General features: G+C 35.3%; 1 long non-coding RNA gene across 5 annotated transcripts in view; it reads right to left on the bottom strand.

Moving 5' to 3' along the window:
* Positions 1–23503, bottom strand: part of LOC308058564 — a 351504-nt gene that overhangs the window by 102696 nt on the left and 225305 nt on the right. The window contains exon 1 of one of the 5 annotated variants that reach the window (XR_013925884.1): positions 1–23503. This exon is cut by the window's right edge and continues 9325 nt beyond it. The exons of the other annotated variants lie outside the window; for them this stretch is intronic. This is a non-coding gene — a long non-coding RNA (uncharacterized lncRNA). 5 annotated transcript variants of the gene reach the window in all.

A 23503-nucleotide genomic window follows, 5' to 3' on the forward strand; every position in this document is an offset into this window, starting at 1 on the left:
CTAGATGTCGTCTGGCTTTTCTGTGGATCAAAAAGTTTCCTGCCTAAGCACAGAGATATTCTTTCACCAACCATAAAGGCCCCTTTTATTAATCCAGCACTGTAACAGCCTGCTTTCTACACCACGTTGAGAGCAGGATGCGTCAGCTTTTGAGAGAAGAACAGTCTTAAACACAATTAGTGGCAGATTGTATAATAGAGGATTTATCTTAAAGAGGGAAAAGGCATTTTTTAAAAAGCAAAGAGGGTGCGGTCAGATGTTAGGCTATCCCTGAGAAAAGGGGCCTAGGCTGCACTAGTACCTAAATACTAGCAGAAGCTTACTGGGAAGGGAGCCAATGGAATGACTTTGTTTGACCCAGCTGCCAATCTCTCCTGAAGCACTGCGCCAGACTAAACACTGACACTATTTTAACTCAAATCAGGCTACAGCAGCTGTTTGCTTTCCGGCTCTCAGCTATGCACCATGGCCATGATGACTCTGCACGGCACATATGATAGAGCTGGGGCACTTCTGTTAAAACATGTTCCGTGTTTGGATTGGTGGTGTAGAAGCGACGACTGGAGGGGCTGCTGGTTTGGGGGTTTCTTTCTTCATTTTTTCTTTTCTTTTAATTTTTTTTTTTTTTTAAGAAACATGTCTGCCTCATTTTCCCCAAAAGTGAAATAAAAATGAGATTTGAGGCTCACAGAAAATTTAGCATTGCAAGTCAGGTGAAAGGAGGGAAGTTATTGCTTGGGACTGACAAAAACCAGAATACATTGTAAAGGTGCGCATGTGCACACATGACTCCAAAATCCACCTGAAATTATTTATTTTCCTCTTTACTTGCTCTAAAAATTTTCAGCATAAAAATAATCAACAGATTCTCCCTCTCACTCATTTTTCACTGCAAAACGAAAGTGTATGTGTGTGTATATATAAGAAAACAGCCGTTACATGTGTGCATATATACACATATTTACATACGCATCCAGATTCTGATCTAAATTACACCAGTGCAAATTGTACTGTAATCAATGAGGTTATTACAGATTAAAACTGAGGGTGGAATTCAATAGCTAATTTACATATAACAGTATACAAGACTGAAAAAATATGTAAGCATTATTAGTAATAAGCATATGGCATGGAGGTTGGCATGTCTTTTCTAATTCAAAAAAAGTCAAAGAGTCACAGCAACAGAAACAAAGCACATACACATGTTAAAATCCAGTGGAGGCTTCTGAAGTACTGGACGTGCAGCACAGTCCAACATAGCACCTACAGTTACGCAGCATTTATACTTAAACTCAGTCACAGTACTCTAAGCTTAAACTTTATTTCCTCTCACCCTGCAATGGAGAGTTGATAGCTACTCCCGAAAACTGCGTGTCATGATAATTTCCTTGTTCAGTAAAAAAATCAGAAGAATATCCCCACTTAAAGCCAAATAGCATAGAGAGGGAACCCAATCTTTTTTATTTAATATAAAAGTGTGAGACTTATTTTGATACAGATTAAAGGACAAGACGAAGTTCTGGCGCCTGACACCTGAATGCCTTCAGTAAGCACCACTGTGTATCTCAGATTTAGTCTGTATACTCAACAGAGATAATGGGGGGGGGGGGGGGGGGGGGGGGAAACAAAACAGAAAACAAAATAAAGCAAAACAAAACCCCCTAAACTATGAAAGCTGAGCTTGTTTCTCTGTCTTAGGCTGTTGTGCAACCGATTTCCATGAACTGTTCAATAGCCTGCTACCAGAAACCAGTGGAAGTCATTGATCTTGCAGAAGCTCCAGTCTCACTACCTGCCCTTCTCACCGGTCCTCAAGTATATTAACAGTTTAAGAAAAGATCCTGGAAAAGATTGTTAATAATACATCATAAAATGAATAAGAATTACAAATGAAATGAGTGATGACTAGTATGCCCAACGTTCCTATGTAATGTAAGAACTGAAACGGAAGAGGAGACATGTATTATGTCTGAAACACCAAAAACCCCATGCAATTACATTTATACTAAGGAGGAAGTTACGAGAAAGGCAGTTACCTACACCTGAGAAGTCTGAAATCTTTAAATGGCAGACAAGTGAGACAAAGCCAACAGTTTTTACGGTCCCTCTCTTATCTCTCTAAGGAGCACAGCAAACATTTATCATGAGATGAATTTGCAGACCCCCTAAAGAAAATGCAACTCCTTAGCAAGGAGGATGCGTGCCCTGTGCATTCACACCTCGCGTTACACCAGGCAAGAAAGGCCATACTGCAACAGTAGGTCTAGAAAGACATTAACAGTGCTGAACTTAGTATGGCTGGAAAAGAACAGAAGTACAAGGTAAGAAATAAAGCATAGGTTGGAGTGAAACTTTGCCAGCTCCTTGAGGCAAAAAAGAAGGTAATATGGCCAAATCAACAGACAAAGGATTCAGTAACTAAATCTGAGAATGACAGGAAGGGAACGATGCTGTTCCCAGTGAAGCCAGCGAGGAACTCATCCAACACAGGACAAGATCAGGATGCAGATAAACCACGGTGGATAGGTACTTAAAACACTGACATAAAAAAGACAAGACTGTACACTTAGAGGTGGAACACAACGGCTTTTCATTCAAATACAGCATAATTAGCAGAAAGCTCATGCAAACTTCTTGGAAAGCTAATTTAAAATTTATTCCTGTTTCGGTTTCTGAGGGTGGGTCCTCTTAAAGTAATTTTGATTTGTACATTAAATACTCTTGTCATAATTGCTCCAGGGTGGTTGCAGGAGAGGGAGGTAGTATCTGACATATCTTTCACTTTTAAACAAACTTTTGTCAGCCTGGGGCAATGCATGAAGAAACATAGGGAAGCACTGGAATAGGTAACCAGTAGAGCTTTGCTGATGAATACAAATCTCTTTCCTTCTAGAAAACTGTTCAGAATTCTTATTATCTTATAAATTAAACATTAGTACAGCTAAGAATATTTGCAGTTTCTGTTGTAGAAAATCTCCAGTCGCTCCTAAAAGGGTTCTCTATTAAAAATAACACACTCATTCTTTTTACCTCGATTTTGAGGTTAGGGAGCTGAGTGTATATGTGATTACACTCTATGCACCTATGCCATCACAAATCTCTTCAAATCATTCACCAATATTTATCAAATTTAAGATAAGAGGTTTCAGATGTACTTTTGGGAAACCCAGTAGCTTTGAGATCACCATCCCATATCAAATATAGGTCAAATGAAAAGAGGAGAGAAATTTTGTCAGCATCCCCATGAGCAGATATGGAAAATCTGTAGAAGAAGACCTTCTAACTGCTTCAGTACTTCACAGTAAAAACTTCCATCGGGTCCACATACTGTTTTAAATATCAAAGTCCAATTAACCTCAAGAAATGAATCCATAGGAAATTAGGCTTCACTGGCCATGAACTGCTTTTGTTTTACTGGGGAGCTGGTAGAAAGCATATTGGACATATAATTCAAGGGCTTTTTTTTTGTTTGTTTTGCTTTTAAATTTCAACTATTCCATTGGAGTGAGTTCTTTTTGCCTTCATTCCTTCTATGTTTAGCACCATAATTTTGGCCCAGTACTCTATGACAAAATGATTCCTCACTCAAGTCAACTGTAAAGCTCTAAGTGATTTCAAAGGAATCTGTATTTTATCCTTTTCATCCCCAAGCCATAAGCATATTGCCAGAGGGTCCCAGAAAACCATGCAGGTAGATCACTATGCAGTTAGCACTGTGAAGTGATTAATAACTTTCAGCTTCCACTTGTGAATCAGCCACTTCTGGAACAGATGATGGCCAAAACTACAACATAACATTGTAAGTCACATATGCCACTCTGGCATGGAAGGCTGAGCTCCTACAATGGTGTGCATTTGTTCACTTACTGAGCCTTCTATTATCTAAACTTTCTGTAACTATCACTGCTAGGCTTCGCCAGTAAGAATCACTGGGGGAAAGAGGGAAAAAAAAGAAATTAAAAACATAGAACAAAACTTGCTTTTCAATATTTCAGCTACTTCAGGTGAGTAATTTAGGTTTCCAAAATAAAAAGTGCCTTCAAACAACTTTATTTCCTTCCCTGCTCCACTAGTACATCACACACCACTAGTTTTATTAATACATTGAATTTATAATATGCTTATTTTAAACTGGAAGACAATGGTGAAACACAAGGGGAAAAGAAAAGGAAAAAACCCCAAACCAACCACCCAACCACCCCAAACCAGGAATACATGCTATATTTTCTATTAAAAAGTGAGAAACATAAATAAATTCAAGAGACAGCCACCTATTCATGGTGAAATGGAACCCAGATGCTAACAGCTGAGAAGAAACTTGCCTCAGAAATGTGATTGCATAAATACCTTTCATGAAGGATTTTCATAACCCTGTGAGTAAGCCAGTGCCCACCACACCACTACAAACAGTAGTGCACTAAACTTTTCTTTTCCATTTGTTTGGGAAAATCTGGTATTGCCATAGTCCATAGACATCTTTTTTTTAAAAAAAAAAAAAAGCATAAAACATGGCAGTGACTTTCGTAGCTATGGAATTAGTTTAATTCACACTCTAAAATTAGTCTTACACAATCTCATCATCTCCAGATGCTCCTTTATACTCATAAATCCACTAAAATGTTTATATTGTCCCATGAAAAGGGGTGAATGCCTGCTGTGGATTGTTGCTCCAAGGCAGCAATAACTTACTATGTCTTTTCTGTAGCAAGTTGCAGTGTTTTTTTGAAGTACAATCTATAGACATTTGCTCTTTCCATCACACCTCCCACATTTCCACAAACCACAACATATTTATGCTTCAAGACATCTTCTGGAACAAATCAGTTTTAGTTTTGAATTCGAATATGGCATGACACAAGACAGATATAGCTGAGGATTCTCCTAAGAATAAATTTGTGTGCTTTTAGAAAAGAGACCAAGCAAACATCAAGCCTGCATATACGCTTTACTTCCAAGTCAAGGAAATAGCTACCATATGTATTAAAAAGTCAGTATCAAACTTGATTGCATTAGATATAACACAACCGGGTCCCCAAAGACCACCATCCAATCTTACTCATTCCATCTTTGAGACCAATTATCATGTTATTATACTGAGTGGTGCTAAGAATCCATCAAGGAAGAGGATCCTATTGTGCTGCCAAACAAAAAGGCAGTTCTTGCCTCAAATGTCATCCTACTATTTCGTCAGTCAAATTCAGCCTTGGTAAATGAGATCCCTTTCCTGAACTCATACACACAGTTAGCTCTCCCACTACCATAATCTCTTTTGTGGTTCTGACTACTGAAGAAGGGAGACATATTCCAGTTTTTCCTCTGTGGGTAAATGTCTTCTATGGATTTAATTTCTATTATTGTCTTTAAGAAGAGATAAAAAATGGATAAAGAAAGAAAAAAAAAATAATGAAGATTGTTAGTAGTGCACCCCTCCAAACATTAAGCACACATTAACAACAGTTTCATACTTAGCACTAAACATAAAAATGAAATGGACAACAAACAACTTCTATTTACAGTATTGCACACTCACAAGATGCTAGTGAGTCTAGGAAGGAATGTGATACGGTAGATCAAGGTGGCTAGAATTCAAGATTCTTGGTGTTTATTTCTTATCCTGCTCCTAGCTCAATGAGTAACCTTGGGTATATAACTTAACCTCCCCTGTCCCATATTTCAGCTGATACAAATTCCAAAGTTTCAAAAGGCACATGAAAGGATCTGCACAGTCAAGCCTTCAGTCCTCAACATCCTAGTTTTTATAAAGGTGTGACATACAATATTCCTATTACTTTAAAAGTAATTAATAATATAGTAATAGAAACACTATTAATTCTTGTTACATGGTTTGAGATCCACCTTTGCAGCAATGGTGAAAGAATCAAAGAAAGCATTTCATCATAAATTATTTTAAACTGAACTACAATTTCTGATTGCCTGTAATGTTCACCTACAGTAGAAATAAATATTAAACAAGTCTCTATTGAATAACCAGAATAAATTTGTGGTTGGTTTAAGTGCTGGTTTTATGTAAATCGGAGAGACAGGGCATCAGATTCTGTTTTTCACTGCATGCTTCACAAAGATAGTCCTAAGCACTAATGTGTAGAGTTTTAAACTACCTGCTTCACTGCAAAGCTTAAATAACCAATCACTCTGCCAATGCATATGCCTTTAAGTCAGCACTGTGTTGACTCTTTAAATATTTTCACTTTTTAATATAAACTTTTCAGACAAAAATTTCTCTTAGAGAACAAGGACTCTACACAACCAAAATGGAGAGAAGTTACCGCTTTCTGTTTTTTCAGTCTCACCTGTTTAAGTACAGCTGACACAGCACAGATGCATGCATTACTCTTGTCTGGGGGATAGCCTGTTTACCAACCTTTTAACGACTTACGGTTGAAATTGCCTCATTTAGGAATCATGATGGTATTGACTATTAATGTGAAGCAGAAGAGCCTACCAGCTACCCCAGGAGGCTAAAAATCTATGCCTTGGGTTCTATTCAAAGCTCTGGAGAGGAAAAAAGAGGCAGGTGGGATTTGCATACACTGATGATTTCAAAATCCTGCTCAGCAGCCATTTCCATAGCTACACATTTAGACACAACCAAAACTAAACCTGGCAATATGGGAGGGATTCTTCAGACCTTTCTGCATCCTGCACCAAAATACCTGGGTTTCCAAACTATTACACCAGAAGGTTTGGAAGCCTTTATTTGCATATTGTAAATCCACCTATCAATTGCCTGTAGACAAAACATAACATGCAACTGAAACAACATATACAATACTATCATTGTATTCTTCCTGCAAAGCTGGCTTCTAGAGTTTTCTCCTTTCAAACCCAATACAAGGCAGAAAAGGTACATCTTTACAATCATTTATTCTTTGCTAATCAACTACCTAAACAAAGAAGCAATAGACAATGAAGCTTGGTTATTATCTGCTATTATTGCACATCTATGAAGGCCCAAGAGAAAAGACCATCAGCTACAGCCTCTTTAGGTAAAAAAAATCATCGCATTACATGGTTTTGGTTACAGGTCTGTGATACAGCAGAATAGATTTTACAAGAACACAAAGTAGAGGAAAGCAACCTATCTGATAATTTTTTTCACCAGAACAACCAAAAATACTGTGTTAGAAAATGCACTTTAGTAAGTTTTGTCATAGTATTTTCATGTCCTAAATTTTCATGACTGCCACTAACTGTCAAGGGAAAGTTTCATGAAATACAATTACTTGCATAGATTAAATGAGGTAGGTACTATTCAATACCTTTCAGTCATATATATAAATGTTAACCTCTGCATAGAGACTACCTTTTTGATAAAATGCCTCCTTATGTCTAAAACCAGCTTTTCTTCCACTCCCAGCTGTATTTTATTAGTTATTTTAGACAGCACTTTACTGTCACTGTAGAAGTTTCAAGTTTAATCTAAAGCAACTTCTGCATCCCAGCTGAAAAAGTAGCAGCTATAAAAAGTAATTTTCAGTTAGTCACATCATCACAGGTTGGTTTACATTTACACTATGTGAAGTTAGATTACCATTCCAACATGAAACCCAGAAAATTGGAATTCACTTATGCAGAAGGCCTTGCAAAGCAGAAACCTTTTTCAAGTCAGGAGTAAGGTCTGTCACATCTGCTTAATACATATAGTTTCCATTTACTATTAGAGAGCTGTATGCAAGTACTGATGGGGAACACATGTTTATTACCTTAGTCTCATGAGTAATCAAGCATCATGAACAATCATATACGTTTTGTTTATTAGTCTGTGTACATTTGTGATGTAGGATCTTCGTATGTAATGATCACTACAACATCACAATATTTAACGAGCAAGTATTTGAGGAATGTCTTCAACAAACTTCAGTGCATGCCAAAACTTTCTCAGACATTGTGTTCTCTAAAAAAAAGCCTACAGAGTAAGAAGAGAAAACAGGCAGCAGACTGACAAATTTTAATTCACCTGCACTCAGCTTGATACTGAAAATGATGGTACCTCCAGGTGCATGTGGCTCCTACATATGCTTAGCATATTTAACAAACACTACTTCAAAAATGTGACAAGCCCATGGAAAGAGCTGGATAGCAAGCTAACTCACTTTTTTCTGTTAAATGGTGTTTTAAAAGCATCAAGTATCCACTGGTCAACTGACTGAGCAGCACAGACAATATAGTGAGGAGACAGGATAAAGAGAAAGAAACAAACCTCTTTTCTGGGCTGCAAACATAAGAATATTAATGTTTTCTTAACTTTTTGGGGGAAGTATTAGAGTCCCCATAATTCGGACATGAAGAAGCCGAAATGAAACGGAGTAATACTTGATCTTTGGTTTGGTGTGAAAGACCAGCAAGCTGCCATCAAGCATCAGTACAGTGCTCATGGGTAAAATGGAGTGGAATTAAAATGACAAGCAAGAATTGTGGATACAGTAATAATAATACCAAGAAAGTTTGAAAGGAAAAACAGAAGGTAGTGGATTAGAAGGAATAACAAGAGGAAGAGAAAATGAAAGGGACTTTTCTTCCCCTTGCTCATCAAGCCTGTGACCATGGGGCAGGACAAAAAGAAACTTCAATTCTTTGGTACTTCAGGTTCCATTTTTGGACAGAACTAATGATGGACACCTCACAGGTTATTCAGCCCTAGAAAGAAAACAGTTTGGAAAATCATAAAAAAGCTTTTCTAGTAAAAGTCACCAGCCAACTAACAGCAGCAGTTGTATCACTGGAGATTCACAGATTTCAATAAATTTTGGAATTCTCTTAGCAATAATACCTAGAGGGCGTGACAGCACACAAATGCTTTTAGTATTCCTATAAGAAAATTTACTTCAAATATAGCAGTAACATTTATTTGAGTGCAAATTCTGTTGCTCTATAGTTACACTGCACTAGCACAAATGCTATATGAAGCTTTGCATGTAAAAAGATTGTCTGCTGTGCATTATATTTTTTTTTATTCTATTGAACGCATAAAACTTTATTAAATTACTCATCACCAGTTTAGTGATGACTCAAACATCAGCAAAAATGAACAAAATTACAAACTGTGAATTTTTATTTCAAATCTATGTTAAGCTGAAATACATTTCTTTAAATCAATCAGGTTTACCTCAGAGATACAGCTGAAATGTGGAATTGTGGGATATAAAAGAATCTAGCACTGTAGATACCACCCTATCTTTTCGAGAAATGCATCTAATGCTCTGCTAGAGTGGATTTCCATGACAATAGGGCTATGAAATTTCATACCAGTTGGATGGAGATCAGCTCCCATATATCTTTCTTCATGACAAGTGACATGCACTCGTTTTGGATTCAGAGTTACACAGGAACAGTAAAAAACAAACAAATTGTGGACAAACAAATACATGGTGTGGTTTGGTTTTTTTCCTTTTCATGAAAAATTTTCTTCTAATTAAGCTGTAATTTTGAAGGAAGACATTGCTGGTGTTTATAATTAAAAATTCATTATCTCACTGCTGAAAAGAACCAGAACATGCTAAATTTTGTACTGTAATTTGGGGCATGAGAGAAAAGTGCCTCAAATATTTACATAGCATCAGAGACAGAGATTCTATAATTCTAAATATTATATGAAAGGGAAGGAACCAAAAATAGTAACATACTGTTTAATGTTCATGTACAGAAAACAAAACAGAAAAAAAAATGAAGATGCTGCTTAGCCATGCCTTAATTAGTAAGCCTTGCTTTTGAAAAAAATATAATAAGAAAGCTATTTTTTCAAAAGAAAGAGTTAAGCAACAAGGCTATTTATGCAGTTTTCTCAGCCCTCAATATAGGACTAAAGAGCCTGCAATTTTCAAGGTGATTTGCAATTTCCATTAATTTGTTGAAGGTTTTGTAGCTCAATAATGAGACACTTTCATCAGTTATTAGTGAATCAGAGCTGTTTGCAGCTTTAATTCAAACACAGTAAATACAAATGCAAATGTGCACATGATTTTCTATTATCATTTCTAGAGGGTGAAAGAAGGCAAATGATCTTCAGGAGAATGGGGATGTTTATCATTATTTGCCTAAAATTGGTTAACAGCCCCATACTGCTCAAAGTGAACTGAGAGTTGTTGATAAATGCCAATATTTGGGTTGTGAGGAACTGCAAATGGTCATTTGGTGCTGGGGTGTTGGCTTTACCTCCCTGAAAACTGAAAATCTTAAGGTTTTTCCTACTTTAAAAGACACAGTTGTTGGACTGTCATAAAGATATGGTTTTATTTATTCATCAGCTTCTTGATTCAAGGGAAAATTTTGTGAACTTTAGGATCCATGTTAATTCTGGCCTCTTAGTGTGTCAGTGTCTTAAAATCCTTGCATAAATCTATAGATTATATCTATATTGTGGAGTTCTGGTAGAATGTATTAAAATGGGAAGATTTACGTGCATATTAAGGTGCCTTCAAATGCAAGGGGACATTCAGAAGAGTTCACAAGGTGACCAGAGAGGTTTCTAATGCCTGTTGAAGCTGATTTAAAAATCAATGCCAACAAAACTTAGTATCACTAAAATCCCATTCTTTTAAAGCCACTTTCAAAGCATCTTTGAGCATCTACCTCTACAAATCTGGTCCAGACAGCAATAAAATGAATTTTTTTCTGTCACTTAGCAAGAATAGGGCATTTCGTCCTTCCAAACCAAGCTGTTAATTAAAAATAAGACTAACATTTAAAATGAAGATGAGTAACACAGAGGTTTTACTCAATAGCCACTTGATGGCAGCGTCATGTATAAAAAGATGACTGTGAAGTTAAAACATTTAAAAACATCTTCAATAACGGAAAAAAGCCAACTCAAATGACACCTTGATTACTGCAGAATATTACCCTCCTAATAGAACTCTTTTTAATGATATTTTGAAGGTCAGCAACCAAATCAATAAGTAAACCCATAACAATAATAAATTTTAAACTTCAAAAATGTTGCTATAAAGGTTATTCCTTTAAAATCAATATACAAAACACTTTTAATATTTGTTAAGAATTTTATATTCATTCTAGCATATAGCTTTCCAATGATAACTAATAGTTAATTTCTTTGGGAAGAAACAAACTAATAGAATTCCATGAGGATTTACTAAGAGAGAGTTCATGGGCACTGATTTAATAAAAATATATGGCACTAGTGCTACCAGTACAATATCTTTTCTGTAGCTTATAACTATGAGAGTGGTTTATATTTCCTGCCAGCAGGATGATTCACATTCTTTGGTCATCAAACACAGCCAAATAAACTTAAGAGAAGAGGGAAAGTAGTTCATGGTAGGATACAGGTCAAGTTCAAAAGCTGTCTTTCTCTTCCTTTCCTGACTTGCTCATCTGTTTGCACTGCAGCCTGGAGAACAAACCCAGACTGTTTCAGCTGAACAATGAAACGGGCTACATCCCTATGCTGCCAATAAACAAGCCAATAGGAGCTGTCTTTGCCTCCAAAGATGTCCAAATATGTTCAAACACATTTTTTGACATTTGTATTCTAGTTTGAGAAAAAGATCATCCTCAACATGTAATGACTGCTCAGCATATTAAAATAATTGGTCAATAACATTTTCCAATAATGCAACTGCAAAGACAGCTCTGTGAGTATCGTATTCTACCTTTGACTTTTTTAGAAAGCATTTGTTTGCAGTACCAAACATGTGTCTAGTGAAGAAAAGACAACTCTGTTATTCCAGCCAGGCAACTCCTTCAGACTAAAATCTGTCATTCTCTTGATTTATGACTGGAACTTTCATTGCCACCGATGATTATTCAACATAATGAGTGAAACAGGAAGAAATCTTTCAAGTGGTAAAACAAACAAAAAAATCAATGTTCATAAGTATCTTTTTGAGATAGAAACTCTAAATAATATCCTGAGCTAATACAGAATTAATGCCCACAAAGGTTTTGTTTGTGGGTTTTTTTTTCAAAATCTGATGGAAAATGCAACTTCATTCTAAGTCTTAGAACTTTAATGTTAGATTTTCACCCAAAATAAATCTTCTCAGTCAAGTTCTTAAACGTCTACAAATATGGTTTATAATGGAAGCTGAAACAGAACGTCCACTAAATGCAGAATCACAAACAGAAGTAATGTTTTAGTTCTAAATTTAATGTTACATTTCTCATTACTTTTCTGAGTCACAAAATTAATATGGAACAGTCTCAATGGTTGAATTGTACTTTAGTTTTAAAATTAGATAAATGTCTTAAGAATTCTCAGGAAACTTAAAAAAAAAAAAAAGAACAAATATTTCCTATCCTTCCTCCACCAAAACCACTCTGCAAGAATCAATATTAAAAAACAAACAAACAACAAAAAAAAAACCACCCCAAAACCCCAACCCAAAATGTAGTTTTCTGATGGTTTTATCAAACAGGATTCAACAATACAAAAATAACAATACTGAACAGTTCTGGGACCGTTCTTCTAACAGTATCTTGAAAAGATATTTTCAGGTTTCATGTAAACCCTAACGTATTTAAGTGTGAATTTCTAAACTTCTATTGATGTTGTAGCTCACTCATAATTTATATTTAAACTATAAACACTAACTTTTATTTTATACCTAACAATAAACAGTTTACTGTTACTGGGGCTGGGGGGGTGAATAGGGAGGAAGGAAGGGAATTGGACAAAAAAAAAACCCCAAAAAATCCAACTGTAAATTCAACTTCCAAATGTAGAATTGCTGTGTTTGTTCCTATACTAAGCACTGCATTATATTAGTCTTCATGTTGACAATTTCTTTTTTTTTTTTTTTAAAAGGACAGAAGTCCATAATAGTCTGAAAAAAAGTTATTTCAGGTAAACTTAAAGAATAAGAATCACATATGACTGAAATACTAGCATTATAGCAGAAATTACTTCTCTTGATACCAAAAAAACCTTCAGATGTACTTAGGCTGCAACCTTACTGATTTGCTGATTTAGTCAACTGTTTGTGATTTATGTACTACTTTTTTTGTGCTAGAGTCCACAGACCAGCTCCTTCTCAAACTACTTTTCAAACTAGAATGCAGCTGGCAGAGAATGGTTTGCATATTTATTAAGGAGCATCTACCTCAGTGATCATTTTTATAGAAGTACTTTTTCATCACTATAGGCCAAACTTCATTAGCTGACTGTTTGGAAAATACACAAGCAGCATTACCAGGATTGATGAATTCCTAAGTCTTATAAACAGGGGTTGTGAGTTTATTACTCATCAGAAGATGTGCTTTTTCAGAATTGTGGCAGACACATTGAAGTTATCCTGGAGAACCTAGTAATGAAGAGCCTGGAGGACCATCGCTGTAGACGATAGTCAAGCAGGCCCAATAACTGATCATAATCACTAGGTCATCATAATAGAATCAAGGCCAATAAAACCAAGTAGTCCCCAGTTTTAGCGGTGAAACAGAAAAGTTTTGTTTGCTTGTCTCTTCAGCTTCCTTAGCTAATTTAATTTTATACCCAGAGAATCACAAAGCTATTAATTTTTTTCCCATTATAGAATTAATAGCTCAAAGAATTGTCAAACATTGTAGTAAATGGCAGTTCAATGTTTGCAGCGTGGTTATGTGTTTTGGCGGGGGCTGCGCATCAGGTAGTTTAAAAGTATTTCAAAGAAGAGATTGTAAGTTCTTGCTGCATAGGACTAGCATTCTTGTTAATAGGAGTCATGCAGAGGGTAGAATGCACTGGCAGAACAAAAAAGGTGCCATGATATATGTAACAGTTTAAGCAAGGTACAATGACTCAAGGTAAAGATATGCTCGAATGGCTTATGGATGAGGTGTCTGAGAGTTAAGGTGTCAGTTTTAACAAATTTTTTTTTCCTACAAAAGATGAAATTTCATGTTAAACATCTGAGAAGATTTTATATTAACCTAACCAGTTACTATTAGTCAAAGTTTTTTGCATTCAGGGGTTTTAGTTTTGGTTTTGGTTTTTGTTTGTTTGAAATTTAAATTGACATTAAAATGATCTTGAACATATTGAATAAGGGTAAGATGATTGCAAATGTTATTTTAGCTTTGAAGCTTTATATTGCCCTTCTCTTGGCCTGCTAAGTAGTTAATATGTCATACTTAACCAAAATGTTTATATTTCTACATGCAATCCATTTCTCTCTTTTCTAGGCAGAACTGATGAGCAATAATTACAAATGTTAGATATTCTTTAGATATTTCTTCTTAATGTTGCTTCTATTTACATGTTTCTTTTCTTTATCAGTTCTTAAAAGAATCTTCTCATGTCAATCAATGCGAATCCCTTAATAATTAGATGGGAGATTTTTTATACAAAAATATATAAAAGCAAACTGCACATGCAGCTTCATGAGAATATATATAAGAAGCTTCCCCTATTTTGCTATCAGTTATCTACTTATTAACACATACATTCAATAATGGGAAAGTACATCTATCTTTACCAGAACAGAATGGGCAAAACCAGAAAATATGACAAAGCAAAATTCATGATTTTGTAAATTTCAGATCAATGACATCTTTAACAGGTACATGCATGTGTATTTAAGATTAGACAGACTGTTTTTTCCAACTTCTTTTTTCTTTTGAAAATTGATTTAATTCCCAGATTTCCTTTCTAACTTGAGCCAAAGAAAGACAAGTATCAAATTGCATCAAATAAATCATACTTGCTTAATAGACAAATATGCTTGTTGTTATTCTTCTACTTGTTAATGATCTACCCAGACCTAGCTTTTCACTTACAAGCTGCTGCTCTGTCCTTTTCCAGTGTATTTCACCATTTGTATCTTCATAAGCACTAAGAAGAAAATCTTGTAGCATGGTTGGTATCAGTGATGCTTGGTTTCAAATTTGATACCATTTTCTTAGTGGTTTTATGCTATCTGATAAAATGTGCATAGAGAGCAAATTTGTTACTCATGAACAACAAAATACTTTATAGAACAGTGATGTTTTAATATAATTTAATATGAATGTGAAACTTGTCATGGGTCTGTTAATCTATCTACAAACTAATTTCTTGTCACAAAGATTGTAACTTACAAGAATTTTTAAATTAAGTGGTCATCTTTGAGGAAAAAAACCCCAAGCAATGTACTTCCCAGGGAATAAAAATTACAACAGATTAATTCCATCCCCCTTTATGAGTATAAATAAACATCTCCTTCAGAAATAATGTTACACTATACTGAGGGTAACTGAGTGATATCATTGCTTAAGTTAGTTGGAAACATATAGTGTAGAAATACTACTTCAATGGCAACAAAGCACAGCAGGATTGGCCCTACAGTAACACAACATAAAGGAAATAAATAGAAAAAAAACCCTTTTTTTTGTTGTCATTTTGAAATATTTAGAACCTAGGCCCCCCAAACCTTTTAATTTAAAATCTGATTTAGCAAGATACTTTAGTACATACTTCATAGTATGTGAGTAGTCCAATTAAGAATCAATTAGAACCTATCAGAAAAATATCTGAACAATATATTAAAACATCCCACTAAACCTGGAAGTTAATGCTGTTACTTTATATTTACTTTATATTTACTTTAGTCAATTTTTTTGTTGTTATTGTTGCTACTCTTACTATTCTTTTACTATATATAATCAACATCACAACGAGCTTTTACAAAATGCCAGGTATTTTTTCAGAGAAATAGAAAACCAAAGCTTTTGCATAAATTTTAAGCATAAAACCACAAATGCAAATAAGAGTTAAATCTAAAACAGTCTACAATAAGCAGGAATAAAAATGAGCCTTTAGGTGCCTATTTCACTTGTCAGGCTTACTTTTTTTTCTAAACCATGTGCCAACATTTTGGGATATTTAAACTAATCTTTAGGTTAAAGAGAATTCAAACTACTTTCAATATATCAAATTAGTTTAAAAAATAATCTTGGGGAAAACAACCTTCTATAACAAGACTAATTATCATAATGACTTAATGTGAGGTTTTTAAAGCATGTCTTTCTTAATTCTGTTATTCTTTGATGCTGTCTAGTATGTATAAGATCCCACGTTACATAATAGTGTGCTCTAAAATATGTTTTTGATATTGTGTTTAAAAACTGAACACAATCCCACCAGTTTCATACCAAGCAATTACATTTTCACTTTATAAATAAGCAGACTGTTAAATTCAAGGTGCTAGTAAAATAATTTTTAGCTCACCTTTTTTATATCAATTTATAAGGTTGATAACATTCAAAGAAATATTGGACCAGACCAGTCAAATGTTCACAGCAGGCTAATGGTTATCACAACTAAGATGATGTTAACTTGAGAATTATATCAACATTTCTGCTTCCAAAACTGATGATGCTAATCAAAACATAGAAATTACACAACCCCCTGGGATGGATGGGAAAGTTTAGGCATGACATCCACAAGGTATGTGTTTCAACAGTGACAAATTAAAACTTTCAAACAGCTGCAGTGTTTTCAAGTGGGAGAAGCTGATAAAAATCACGAGGTGAAATGGAGATCTCCTTCAGAACATACAATTGGGCTAAGGATAAAGAGAGACAGAAACAAGATTTTGCTCTGAAAGCAGGGGGAACCTACCAGAGGAAAAAAAGTGCTGTCAACCAGAAAAGAAAGCAAAAAACTATCTCGTTATTAAAGAGAAGGGCTGGGTGGCATGAAACTTTCTTCCTAGAATGGTAACATGTGAGGTCAGAAAGGGCCTGATTAATTCTCCTTTTTCAAAAAGAAAAGAATCCTTGAAGCAGTATTTGTTTTGAAAGAACCATTAGTCAAGAAGAATACATAGTTCAGCAGTCATTTAACCCCCAAGAGCATTTATTGCAGGTGCATCTCAGAAAATTGTTAAGATTTGCTTCTGGGACACCCACTGGTGGCCACTGGGTTCTGATGAGCCCACATTCAGCTACTTGAAGGTAAAACTATTGCCAGAAGTTTCAAAAGTAGAGCAAAAGGTAAGGTGGAATGCCAAGATTAGAGCTGATATAAAGAATTCATACCTATGGAGACCAACAGGACCAAAACTGGAACCACGTCAAGTTCTGTGTTGTCATATCATTTTCCACTTTGGAGAACACAAAGACAGGGTGTGCTTCACAAGGGACAGTACAGTCCATAAAAGGAAGGAATTTTGGACATGTAATTTTCCAACAGTATTTTTACAAGAGACAGAATCCCCAGCAACTAAGGGCCGATCCAAATACATGCACAAGCGAAAAAATAGTTTAACACAAAGACTACTATGATACTCTACTACAGCATCATGGGGCAGACACCTACATATAGTGAAAGACAATGACTGTGTTGGCTAACCAGGAAGCATGCTAGGAGGGATTATCTAAGGAAGCAGATCTCTTGTAATTGAGGTTGAAAGATCTTGGAAATGAAGGGCAAGCTTTTTCTTATGGACAAAAAAGGGTAGCTCCCCAAAACACACAGCAAGGTACTAAATACAAGAAATGAATCTAAACCTAATAATGTTCTCCAAGACTGCACTTAGTAGTGCCCTCCAGTCACTTCTGGGCATTCAGTCAGTGGGACAAGAACAGAGCCAGTCTGAATCAACCTCCCTGCTCTCCCAGATCCGCACGGTGAGGAAGCAAGGTCCTCAGCACCAACTGTTTCACTCTGCAGATCAGGTCCTATTGCTCCTCACCACTTGCTAATGTAGACATAGCCAAAATATATTTATTTGGAGACTGAAGCAGGGCTACATATGGAGAATTTCACCTTTGACAAGTACTAACTTCATTTACATTAACACCTGTCTAGACTGTTTTCCTAAGTATAAACATGAAAATCTCCTTAGTGTATCTGGGTCTTTCTTACTTAATTAACCATATGTGACGTAAAGTGATACAACCCAGTTAAAGGTATGTCATTGTTGATAGGATCAATTACAGTCAGACATAAGTATTCATTGCTTATACCATCTGTGCTGTACTCCTAAGTGCAGAACCTTGTCAATGAAAGTATACACAGATTAACTGTATTCACTTTCATTAAAAAACACCAATCTGTTTTGTCAGCTCTAGGCACTTTCTGTTAAGAAGTCACAATAATATAATGCACATTCACCTTCTTCCAGTCTACTGTGGCTAGTGCTATACCATTTGCAGGGTTTAGAATAATATTTGAGAATATTCTGTATCTTGAGTAATTTTATTCTTAACTAGTGGCAACTGTGCAACAGTCTTTCAAAACTCTACTTATATAGGAGCCCAAGAAATCATTGTGGTCATGGCAAGGAAGTAAATCTTGCTCATTCTGTTACATGATCATCAACATTTTCTAAGGCTTCCATTTGTCACTGCTGTTCTTCAATATTACAGGACCCAATCATATCACATTTGAGGAGGAAGAACCCCAAACAACAGTAATTCAAGCCTTGGAAACATTCAGTTGCCAGGTAGGTATGCCTACTGACAAATACACACACGCATATATAGAGTGGGAATACAACAATCAATTTCATAATTTTGATGTTAGGTGCAATGAGAAATTATAGTTGAACTAATACTCCTCAAGTTAATTAATGATTTAATGGATAAATTTTATACATAAGAAGCTATAAGATGTATTCAGATCTATATGGCTTGGAATTAGTCTTCTTTTCATTCCTACCATTATTATGAGATAATTATTTTTATTTTTAAATGTAATTATAGGATAGACAACATAGTCACTGGAGGGGTGAGGGAACAGGATTTAGAGGACCAATTTGGATCATGGAAAAAAGCTATTCAACTACATATGTTTAGAGATCAAAAATTTCAAAAGCAAGTTGAGTTACAATTTACATTTTTTCCTTAGAACTGGGTGAACAAATTGATGGGATAAAATATGCTTCTAATCAGGCTCCCTCCAAAGATGCCATCTTCAAGGAAGATTAGGAACCAGTGTTCTATTGTTAAATGATTACAGTTAAAACTGTAATCAATCCAGGTCACTTGAGAATGCAGGCTGTGCAGCTAAGTACATTTCTTTCTCATAGATTTAAAGGCCACACTTAAGGATTCGCGTGAGTAAAAAGCAAGAAGGGATAAATAAGATGCATTTTTATTGCTATTGTTTGCATACTGGTTTTATGTCTCTCTGTTGAATTTGGAAAGGATTTAGAGGCACACCCATGTTGAAAAAGCCTGGTCAGTTTAAAACTGAAAATATAAAAAAAAAAACCTGCCAAGAACCAACTTTTAGCTGATGAGAATTTCTCCCTGTGTTTAACATAAAGTAAGTCTAAGGGTTTGGTCTCCAACTGTTTTAAAATCAGAGGTACTAAACAGTGTTGATGAAGCTACTGACCAACAGGTTTTATAAAATGATCTAGAAGAAGTAAAAATATGGAGAAGAGCTTAAACCTGTTAATTACATAATGGTAAAAGTTAAAACAATTACACTGAGATTTATGATTAGCACGCTCATTTCTTTAGTGTTCAAAAGAGCTGAAAGTGAATCACACTTCAGGCTGTCGTAAAATATATATAAATAAGGAAACACTTATTTGAAATCTATAGCAGGCTGCCTAAAATATTTTTATAATTGTATATATTACAATTGTAAAACCTGTACATTTACAATAAAAACCTGTTTACAGCTCCATTTAAAAAATATAAGTAATTAAAAAAAAAAAAACCACAAAGGGAAATTTTACCACAAGTCCCTCCTTCACCTACCCAAGGGCACACCTAAGAAGTATTTTAATGAATCTCTGGTTATGAAAAGATGGTACCTGCATTCTTCAGAATATACAAAAAAAATTTTTAGAGTAATCAGCAGGAAAATATCTGAATTAAATTACAAATAATTATAAACTTTTATGTGTTTTTCCATAATATTTTTATATGTTTTATTGACAAAACAAAATCTCACAAATCTCTACACAGCAGAGCCTGAAATGGTCTTTTCCTTTTGGTCTCTTTATTCATAATCTCAAAATCTTATCTAATCACTTGTAACAAAGAAATATGTTTAACTAGTTCTATTGGAGCATAGGCAGTCTGACTTTCACATTGATTTCTGACAGAGACACCTTTGAAGAGGAAGCATTGTTTGAATCTCACCTGGAGGACAAGGTTAAAGTAAACTAAGCAGAAAGGTTTGCTGTAGTACCACTGAAAAACAGCTAGATGATTACGTGAAGCTGTCAGAGTCGGCAGGTTCAAAATCCCAGTATAGAACCAAACAGCTTGCTTGATTTTTGAAGCCAAAGTAGTTATGTAACAATAAATTTGTTTGAGCTGAGAAAACATTCTCTGTACCCTTTCATGCCTTCAGTGAGTACTTTTCAAAAGGCAAGCAGTGGCATATTTGTTTTGAGAAGATGTTTCACTGTAATAGATAATCCAAATGCACACATCTGAAAGCAAAAGACTATTTTATGCACATTACAGACATACAGACATTATATAATATGTTATTTTATTACAAATGCTCTGCAGTAAAATGTGTACACTTACCACAGTCTGTGGTATATGGTTTCAGAAATATACATTTTAATTAAAAGTATTTCATTTAATTGCACGTGGTTTTGGCTGTGAACTAAAATGTTTGGGTGAAGGCTGGGAGCTCAGATATCTGGTTTACACACTACATACCAGAGATTGCTAAGCAGGCTTTGGGATGGAGAATGAAGGTAAAAATGTTAGATAAAGGCCTCAGAAATTAATAGCGTCTGCTGTACAGCAAGTCTCATCACACTACCACAATCCTTCCTTCTCTTCTCATCAAAGACAGTCTAACTGGGATGTAGTACAGCATCAATACAATTGTAGTAATTCTGCTGTGTTGCTTCAGGAAAGAAACTTCATGAAAAAAGAAAACTAGAGTTCTGCAATTCCTTTTAAGATGGTTATATCTCCTAGGAAATGTTACTAAATAGCTATTAGGTGTCTTATGTCACATCCTTACTGTTCATGTATACTACAGAAGACATTTTAATAACCATTAAGTACAAGTTAGTGTTTCAAATGTAACAAATTTCATAATTATCACTATTATCCATAATGATCACACTTCAGGAGAAATTGCCCTAGGAAACTTAAAATACTAACGCATCGTTATTGTTAAGGGGCCCATGCTGAATTTAAAGTGGATTCAGGTGTTCATCTAACAGTTTAACAATGTGTTTTGCACAGACAATAAAGGTGTGGCAAAGTTGCTCTTTATTCCCCAAAACAATAAAAAAGCTGTCCACATTATACAACATTTTATTCATCATGAATAACATTACACTGTGTTGTAAAAAAATAATTGATTTGAAGTAGACAATATTCAGAATGTGAAAAGATCACAGTCTGCTTTTGTAAAACTGAATCTCTCAATTTGGATTTTTTTCTGTTATTAATGACTGGACATATTCTTGAATTAATTCTTTAGGCAAGATTTCTACCATATATGTTAGTGAAGTCCACCTAAAAAACAACTGCCAGATCAAATGGCTACAATTATAGCACACCACTTACAACACTGAAACTAATTTTAAAGGAAGAATTTTGGATCAACATCACAAAAACTCAAAAAGAGGTCATTAAGACCTAACCATTAAGGCTAGGGTACTAGCCTTGAAACAGCAGATACAGATTGAATCCTTCATGCCAGCCCAAATCACTTTATCAACTGTGAGCTGATCTCTGGGCCACAGATCCAAAACCAGCAAGGTACCAAAACTTTTCTAATGGAAATGGGGTACTTTCAAAGATCTCAGCCTTGGTCTCTCTCTTTCTCTGCCTTTTCTGTACATCAGTAAAATGGGACTAGTAAAATTCTGTCCTATACATTAATGTAAATAGAGGTGGTGGGCAGCGGGGGAGGGATCCACAGATAGCTTAAGTAATGCAAAACAGTCAAGCCCCAGCCTGCATTGAAAGTCTAGAAGATGGAGCACACAGCAAACTGCCAGACTGCTCTGAGAAATCTTTAAAAACACTTGTATCAAGAGTTGATGCTCCGTGTCTCTTGTTTCCCTCATACAATGAATTTCCACCTTAGGTCTACCTTTTTCCTCAAGAATGGTCTTGGCAATCACCAGTGCTCTGTATGATCTCTAGCTGTATCCCATCAATACTATACCAAGGAATTCAAAACAAGACAAGACAAACAAACAAAAACCCCGAAGGAAAAGAAAAAGGCTTCCTCTTTGTTCCCAATCTCATGCAGTTTCTACATTTCAATTTCTGCTCCTGGTTATCCAAGTTGATATTGTTCATTTCTAAACAGCTATTTTCCCATGATTGTCGTTATTGCTGTTTCAAGTTTTCACCATTTGATTTGAGCAAAGTATCCTATTCTCTATTTTAGTTCTTTCTACCTACCTTTTAAACACTGTATCCTCAAAGCTTTAATACACAGTTCAGATGACCATCTTGTATTCAACAAAGCATTCAAAGATGAGATATGTTTCCAAAGTCCCTGTGGACAACATTTGTCATCTACATATACAAAAACAGTCAAATAGACAAAGAATGGGGAGCAGATGAAAAATAAAACCGGAACAATACGATAATTCATAAAATGCAGTGATCCACAATACATCTGCCATACAGTCAGTCTCTGCATTTATGACTTTAATGCCCACATGCAGAATGGCCAAGAGTCTTTTCCTCTTTCTTACTGCAAGTGACTGCAGCTGGCTGACTCCTGAGATAATGCCAAAACCGGTCTCTAGGATGCAAGTGACCCTACTAAATTTTGTATCATCTCACAGCACAGTACAGCAACACAAAAAAATTAAAAAAAAAAAAAATGTGCAATTGACATCTGATATTGACTCTTCACAGTTTGTGTTGTCTCTTCAACATGGTTTTTATACTACTTCCCTTAGTGGCCCAACCTCTCCATAATTACAGAGTTCAGAGAGCATGCTGGCTGGCACTGCCCGCTGCTTTAAACAGACCTCTGTAAACCAAATGGAGGCTATAAAAGCAGTTCATAGCCTTAGCTACTTCAATTACTTTCTGAACAGTCACATGAAGATACATGCATAAATTAACTCCAGGTAATTCTAAGGTGCTACACTAAAAATCTGTTTAAATGTATGGAACACAAAACCATCAATGAAGCAGCTGGGAGTGTTATTTGCTTTGCTACAGTGAAATCTCATACTTGGTTAGATGTTGAGAATGAATTGGATAGCCAAGCAATAAATAGGAACAAAATAATCTTCCCACTCTTGCCAGGACCAGATATTTTACCACCATTATTAGGTGGGGGGGAAGAGGAGTGAAGGAAAAAAAAAAAGTGAACCCAATTGTTTCTATACACTTAATATATGTTTAATACAAATGAACAAGATTAAAAGTCTGGTACTGCTCTACCAGCTCAGCTTCAAAGTTTTCAAATATAGTTAAATGAAACCAAATGCAGTTAAATGAATACTAACTGATTTCTTATAAAACACTGAATTCTTTTGCTTTTTGTGGTATCTGGGATGCACTTCCAATAACTGAAGCCAACAGAGCTCAGATCTGGAAAATTAGTTTTGCTGAAAATAGACAAGCAACTCTAACATTTACGCTAACATCATCTGGA

Source organism: Falco punctatus, assembly GCF_963210335.1.
Source record: "Falco punctatus genome assembly, chromosome: 2".
Lineage (NCBI taxonomy): Eukaryota > Metazoa > Chordata > Aves > Falconiformes > Falconidae > Falco > Falco punctatus.